Raw genomic sequence first — 7,914 nt, forward strand, 5'->3', positions numbered from 1 at the left:
TCTGCCTTTGGCTCAGGTCATGAACCCAGGGTCCTGAGATCAAGCCTGTGTCGGGGCTCCCTGCTCAGTGGGGAGCCTGCTTCTCCCCTGCCCCTCCTCTTCCCCCACCCCACTCATGCTTTCTCTCTCACTCAAATAAATAAATAAAATCTTTAAAAAAAAAGAAACGGACAGTTATAAAGTTTTTAGGGTATCAACTAAATATAAAGAGTATCATTTTTTAGTGAAATTGTTCTTATTTCAAGAGAATTATTATTTTAAGCCCCAAACTAGTGGAAATTTGGATAGAACTTGTTAACAATACAAGGGATGTGTGAGCCTACGTGAAGAATGACAGCAATTTGCTTTCAAAGTAGAATGCTGAAAACCATAAGTTACAAATAAATGTAATGATCATTCCCCAAGGTAGATGCAAACTGAAACATAGAAATACTTTCCTTAACTCTAGAATCTTATGTTCTAGTGAGATAAATTGAGAGGCTAAAACTCATTGCCTAAATGTAATTGATGAAATTTAATTTTAATATAGATGCATATAACAAAGGGAAGTGGAAAGATGAGTTACTTCACAAGAAGCTCTATCATTGCTTGTATGTGTATGTCATACAAACTGCCAAATCAGAAAACAGCCTTGTCTTACAAGGATAATGTATGCCTTTTATTTAAAAGATATGGAGGCAAAGAATTTTATGGATTCCTATTTATCTGTAACACTGAGCTTAAGATTTATAAGTATAGAGCATATAGGTTGAACAGTGCACATGCAGTAATACATTTGGAAAAAATTAATCTCAACTAGAAATCATAGTCCAAGATGATATCTTTCTATTGTTTTCAAATATCCTATTCATAGTCAACAAATTATTTTCATTTGAAACTTATAGTGGTGAATCTAATTCAGAGTTCCCTTGACACCAACCTAGGGTTCAGTCATTTTTTTAAATATTCTGTATTTTTATTATTATGTGGATTTTTTTTCTTTAAAACATGTTATTACATGCTAGTAGATAACTTCTCTGCTCCATTTTTAAAGATTTCCTAAAGGCATTACTTGTGAAGATTCTTGATTTGAAATGTCAGCTAATACCACAGTCAATAAGTTTTTATTGCTAATATTTCAATACCTGTTTACTGTGCATATCACATACTGACCTGCATACCCAAAATCAATTTATAAGATACAAACCCTGAATAAAATTTGAGTAGAATGTAAAGTCTTTCCATTTAAAAAATGTGTTTTCTAACTTCAGGGCAATACAAATTGTAAGTTTCTGAAAACATTTTTACATCAGCTAATTTGTCTGTTTGCTTTCTTAAATTGTGCTGTTATTCAAAAACTAAAATATCCTCAAACTAGTTACATTTTTTTAAAGATTTTAGTTATTTATTTGACAGAGAGAGAGAGCACAAGTAGGCAGAGCGGCAGGCAGAGGGAGAGGGAGAAGCAGGCTCCCCACTGAGCAGCAAGCCCGATGCACGACCCGATCCCAGGACCCTGGGATCATGACCTGAGCCGAAGGCAGACACTTAACCAACTGAGCCACCCAGGCGCCCCACAATGATCTTCTATAACATGTATTTTCTCTTTCATGTTTTAATTCCATTTCTAAAAGTTACAAGTACAATTCAAATGTGAGACACAAAAGGACAAGTCCCAGATTGATGATCCAGCAATTACAAAAAAGAAGCATGCAACAGAAAACATTTTTCATGATCCTCAGTATATTTACTATAAGAAACCCTGAACTGGTTTTGTTGCCTGAATTTTTGCCTAGATCTAACCAGATCATCTTCTTGCTTGTGATATTTTAAATGACTTCCCATTGCCTTTATGATAAAACATAAACTTTTTGGAAACAATGTGAGAACCTTCAAAATATGGTCTGATTTTTAAGCCTTTGCCTTCTGCATACATTGGACATGGTACTTATTGATCATCATGCAAACCTTCACTTGTCTAAAGCAAGACTCTAGAACTGCCCTACTTACACACTCTCTTGCTTTTATCAACTAAAACTTTCATGATTTTAAACAAGTTGCTTCATTTTAAGAAAAAACTTTTTAAAAATCCCCCATTTTTTTTCATCTGTGAAATAAGAGTAACAATTATAACTTCCCCATAGAGTTGTTTTAGGGGCTTGAAAAATTCATGACAATTCATTAGTATTTAGCACATTCATTCAAAAAATATTTATTGATTGCCTATTATGTGCTACACACAATTTTAGATGCTGGAGATATAGAAGCAAGTAAAACACAGGGGAAAAAATCCCTGCTTTCATGAATTCTAGGAAATATAATTGTTAAATAAATATAAGTTGCTATTATTAGTAATGATTCTTCAAGACAGCTTACATGTCCTTCCTTCCAAGAAACCTGCCCTCACTCCTTACTGGCCCACTAAGATGACCATCCCACCTTCTCTCTTGACTCCCTGACTTAAAACCTAATGCCATTTACTGTAAATGGTTATAACCTCCTACAGCTGTCCTCTAATCCTTGAGGGCAAGAACCATGGTTTATTTATCTTGCCAGCTCCTAGCACGGTGTGTGGCCCACAGCTGGAGCTCAAAAAGCATTTGGAGAACAATGGGGTATGCCATTTCAATATCGGAATAATAGAATCAACACAAACCTATTTCAAACCTTACTTTAAACTACCTATTTGATACTGGGGCACCCAGGTGGCTCAGTCGTTAAGCGTCTGCCTTCGGCTCAGGTCATGATCCCAGGGTCCTGGGATCGAGCCCCGCATCCCTGCTGGGTAGGGAGCCTGCTTCTCCCTCTCCCACTCCCCCTGCTTGTGTTCCCTCTCTCGCTGTGTCTCTCTCTGTCAAATAAATAAAATCTTTTAAAAATAAATAAATAAATAAATAAATAAATAAAAACTACCTATTTGATAATGCAGTCCAGCCTTTTGTCCTAAATGATTCTTTAGACTCAATTACACTTGAGAAATTACCTTAACATCTACCACAATACAATCAACATGGAAAAAATTTGATGCATGTAGGAAAAGGAATCCTAAATTATATATATCAGTTTTAAATACATAGATACCTGCAGGCATACACACTATCTGAATACGGGATGTAATTTCCAGGAGAGCAGAATCTTTTGTTTTTCACTGCAGTCACTGCTGTATTTTCAGAACAATACCTCACACATAGTAGGTGTTCAATAAATATTTGTGGAGGGTCTGGTTTGCTTTATTAAGACAACCTATGTTCTTCTGAAGATAGATAAAACAACTTCTATAAAGAAATATGTGTTTAGTAAATGTATATGAATATATACTTATAATACAATGCATGTTAAAAGAAACATAGCATGTAGTATGTATTATATATACATGTCCTTTATATTTAAATATATGACTTGGCTTGTGATGGCTTTTATTTGGAAAAATATTAGCATTTTATCCTAAATTTAAAGATGTACTCATTCAGGATTGAAAATCATTAAATTTTCAGAGTAGTCAGAATCAGATCGTTCAGTCTCTAGTCAACATTCCACATATTTAGCTGATAGTAGCTTGTGTTCTGTTGGCTGTGAAAAATGACATATCTTTCTGTCGAAGAGATACAGACCTACAGACACAAGGAAATCAGTCATATTGCAGAAGCGATATGCTGATTCATTTCTGTTCATAAACTGAATCTCTTCACTTAAATTCATCTTCCTTTGCTACTCTTTCTACTCAGAGAAATTGACCCAAATACTTAGATCACAATCTGTGTAAGGGAGAAAAACATTTTGGAGGGGTGGAGATGAAATATTTTACTGAGACTGTGACTGGTTCTAACAGCCTTGGAAGAGTCCCTGACTTTAATGATTATCTATGTATCCAAATTCTACTTTTGTGTATGATCAAATATTTCACTTGTTAGTGGGCTTTCCACAGCAGTCAGACAATTCTTGAATGTCAAAAAGCTGAGCCAGGACTCTCTGCTTCAAACATTTGTAGGGGGCAAGTAAGTAAAGTAATTTACTATTCGGTAACTATTCAGTTTGCTTGTATGAGGCTAGACAGCTTTAGGCAATTGTCACCATCCCAAATATGGGTGCATTTTGCCAGATTTTCTGAAAGAATTGAGGAAACTTTGTTTTTATTATGAAATCTTCTATTTTTAAATATTCGAAACAACTGAATTTTTTTTAAAAGGAGAGACTCTGCAGACAGAATAATACAGATCTGCAGTATGGCCTCAGGCCTGGATTATATAAGGGGACTGGATGTGCACACATACATGAATGCCAAGTTTTGGGTTTCAATTTTTAAGGTTTAACAGCCCCCGCTTTAAAGTACAGGTCTTACAGCTTAAACTTATTTATTTCTTTGCTTTTCTCCTCTAAAACTTTCTCTTAACAATAGCAGAGCCCCGGGCGCCTGGGTGGCTCAGTTGGTTAAGCGACTGCCTTCGGCTCAGGTCATGATCCTGGAGTCCCGGGATCGAGTCCTGCATCGGGCTCCCTGCTCAGCAGGGGGTCTGCTTCTCCCTCTGCCCTCTTCCCTCTTGTGCTCTCTGTCTCAAATAAATAAATAAAATCTTTAAAAAAAAAAACAAAACAGCAGAGCCCCAAAGAGTTGACTCAGATGGTCTAGAAGGCTGAATATGAACATAGACCCCATAAGCCAATTATCTTGTTCTTGTCTCTAAAGCATAGACTGAAGTACTTGCTGAGAATAGATTGCATACTACAAACCCAAATCAACAACTATACAAACATATCCCTATGTATAAAATGTGCCCAAGGACAGGTTTGGTAACCATTACAAGAAAACTACTTGAACGGATTTTTTTTTCAGAGTGAATCATTCACCCCCGTTGAAATGACTATGCAATTGGCAGAGAAAGCATTTCCGTGCCCTTGAACATGGCAGATTTATTTCTAATCTGTCCACTGTAAACACATCATCTCTTCTCTCCCTGAGCTTGATCAGGGAGGTTCTTCTGAACGGCAGCCTGGCTGGCTTGTCTCGTCACATGCTCTGACATCTGCCAGTTCTTCAGCAGATGCTGCCATTGTGAAGTCTTAGTTTAAACCACTCCGTCCTCTGGGAATATCCTGAACAGAAATTTCTCTGACACTCAAAAAATTCAGAGTCTCTAGTGAAACCTTACAGAGAGTTCATGAGATAAAGTAGCCTGCTCTTCAGGTCACTTATTCTTGTTTACTGCATGTTGTCAGATTTATTAATTTTATTCTAACAGAATCAGAGCTGCTTTTTTTTTTTTATGAATGACCTATGGCCACCATAAGGCCATTTGAACCATTGACAGTTGCTGCACACCCGATATGCCAGATAATTTGGTCTTTTCCTCTCTCATCACACATTAAAAGAACAAAAATTCAATTTTTGTACATTCTTTGAAATAGAATATTGACAAGTAATTTAAGTACCGTTCACTAGGGAAAACATATGAATAATTTTTCAGTTCCAAATTAAATTGCTAAAAGTGAAAATAACATAACTGTAAACTCAAGCCTCTGACCAGCGTCAAAAGCAGCAATATATCCATCAAAGTGAAACGTATGCTGTTTTGATTCATGTGCGGCATTTGGAGGTTGGATATGTTTGCTAAACAGTCACTGTTAAATGTATTCTCTACTGATTCACTACATAGTTGTAGAAAGAGGAACAGAGTTGATAGGCAAAGCTATGTGTTCTCCTTCTCTGACAGAATATTAGTACATAGGAAAAATCAGGACAATGCATGCTAACTGAGCCTTAAGACTACTTGAACAATCTCTCTTCTTCTTTTTTTAGTTGTCAAAATAGAAACTGCATTCTTTCCAAAATTTACCCGTTTCTAGCTCACTTCATCTCATCAATCCTCACATCGTTCTGCGTTTGCTTACAAATTTGAACTCTTCTTTATTTGATTCTCGTTTTGAAATAATGCTGAAGTTTGCCTATCCTGCAAACAAAATGCCCTACACTCTCTCATAACATCTTTTCTCTCTCCCTTCCCTTTAGCCTGAAACTTATTGAATCATCTGAACTTCCTCACTTCCCCTCTACCCTCTAAACCCCAAGGGCAAGCTAGAACCACCCCTTGATGGCCACAAGAAAGCAACATATTAGATCCATTCACCTTTTCAGTCATGTAACATTTGTAAACAGCACTGCCTTCTGAGAAATTCCTTTTCTCCTTGTTCTCTTCCTACCTCTCTGCCTCTTCCCTGGCTTTCATTCCTCTTCCACCCAATGTAGATATTCCCATTACATTAGTACACTCCTCATTCAGTGTTCTTCATTCTTCATAATATTTCTCATTCACAGTAGTCTTCATCCATTAGTATTCTCCTCAATGACTTTTATTTAATGGGTTCAACAATCCCATAGGATCATTAAGTTGATAAAAGCTCTAGATATGTCCTAGATATGTCTGGACTTAGTACCATAATACAGCATTGTGCTTGAAGGTAGGCTCTCCAGCATGACCATTACTAGAAGCGACACAGGGCTAAATAATTCTCTAGGTCTCAGTTTTCTCAACTGCAAAATAATAATAGTACCTACCTTACTGTTGCAAGAATGAAGTGAGTATAGACAAAATGGTTAGACTAGCACTAAGAACATCACAAACCTTCAATAAATAATCTACATTCCTGTTATATAGGTCCTTCTACCCAAAATTGGTCTCTCCCTTAACTCTTGATTTCCTGTGCCCTATTTAGTTCTCCTTCTCCAGACTCAGCTCAGTAGTCAACTTTTTTTATGAACTCTTTTACTTGAAAATTTCAAATGAGTGCTTGTTTCAACTAGAAGTAAATCCAACACCTAAATCTCATCTAAATTTTGGCTCCTACCTTCCTTTCCAAACTCACTTCCTACCACTATTCTCTGTGTTCAGTGACCATTTGTTAGGCAGTGAAACTGGCTGAGCTCATTCTCACTAGATGACCTGTGAGAGAGTACATTTAGCTCAGACCCAAAAGAATGCCCTCTCTTTAAGTCCCACTTCTTAACTCAAATGGCACCTCCTTTAAGAATCCTGTGTTGTCCATCCAAATCAGAGCAACTCCCTCTAACATTCACCGAGTCACTATCTACTAATGTTCATTTTTCTCATACCACTCAGGCATTCTGAAATTACACTATTTATTTGCTTATTTATCTTTAGTCCTCCCATATAGACTGTGAATTCCTTGAGAGCTGGGACTCTACTTTTTCATCACTGTGGTTTATCATACTTAGAATGCTGCCTGGCATATAATAGAAGATTAAAAAAAAATATTACCTGGATAAATAAATCATTTTATGTTCTCCTGATAGAAATAATCTTTCCTTATTCCAAACAGCCATGATACTTCATCTATATAATTTTCTTCATATTTTTCACTTTCTAACATATTGAGATATTTTGTGAATATGTCTTATTTTCCTCATTAGACTCTTAAGCTCCTTGAAATTGGGAACGAAGCAATGTTCATCTCTATACATCTTATTTAGCACTTTGCAGGTACTTTTTCACATATTAGGTGACCAATAAATATTTGTAGACTAGAGGAATGAGTAAATGCATGTGAAATCTCTCTCTCTCTCTCTCTCTCTCTGTAGCTGAGTAAATATCTAATTGGTTTTAAAGGACATTAGAGCTCTGCAGTTTCATATAAATATCTTCTTAGAATTAAGCCTCAAAGCCCTAGGCTGTTAGACATGAAATAAACCACTGTATTCAATAAATTCTACCAAAAATGTATTAGCCATCAAGGCACAGGTTATGCATTAAATCTACCAACTATTTTTTTTTCTAGTGGTACCAATAACAATATAAAAAATATGGTAAAAATACCTACACAACACGGAAATAAGAATCAAGAATGTCACATAAATGAACAACAACAAAATAACAAGCAGAACAGAATAAACACATGAGACAAAAGCTAATAGCAGTAGTTGTT

The sequence above is a fragment of the Leptonychotes weddellii genome, chromosome 1 (assembly GCF_054177405.1).
Source record: "Leptonychotes weddellii isolate Sample4059 chromosome 1, ASM5417740v2, whole genome shotgun sequence".
Lineage (NCBI taxonomy): Eukaryota > Metazoa > Chordata > Mammalia > Carnivora > Phocidae > Leptonychotes > Leptonychotes weddellii.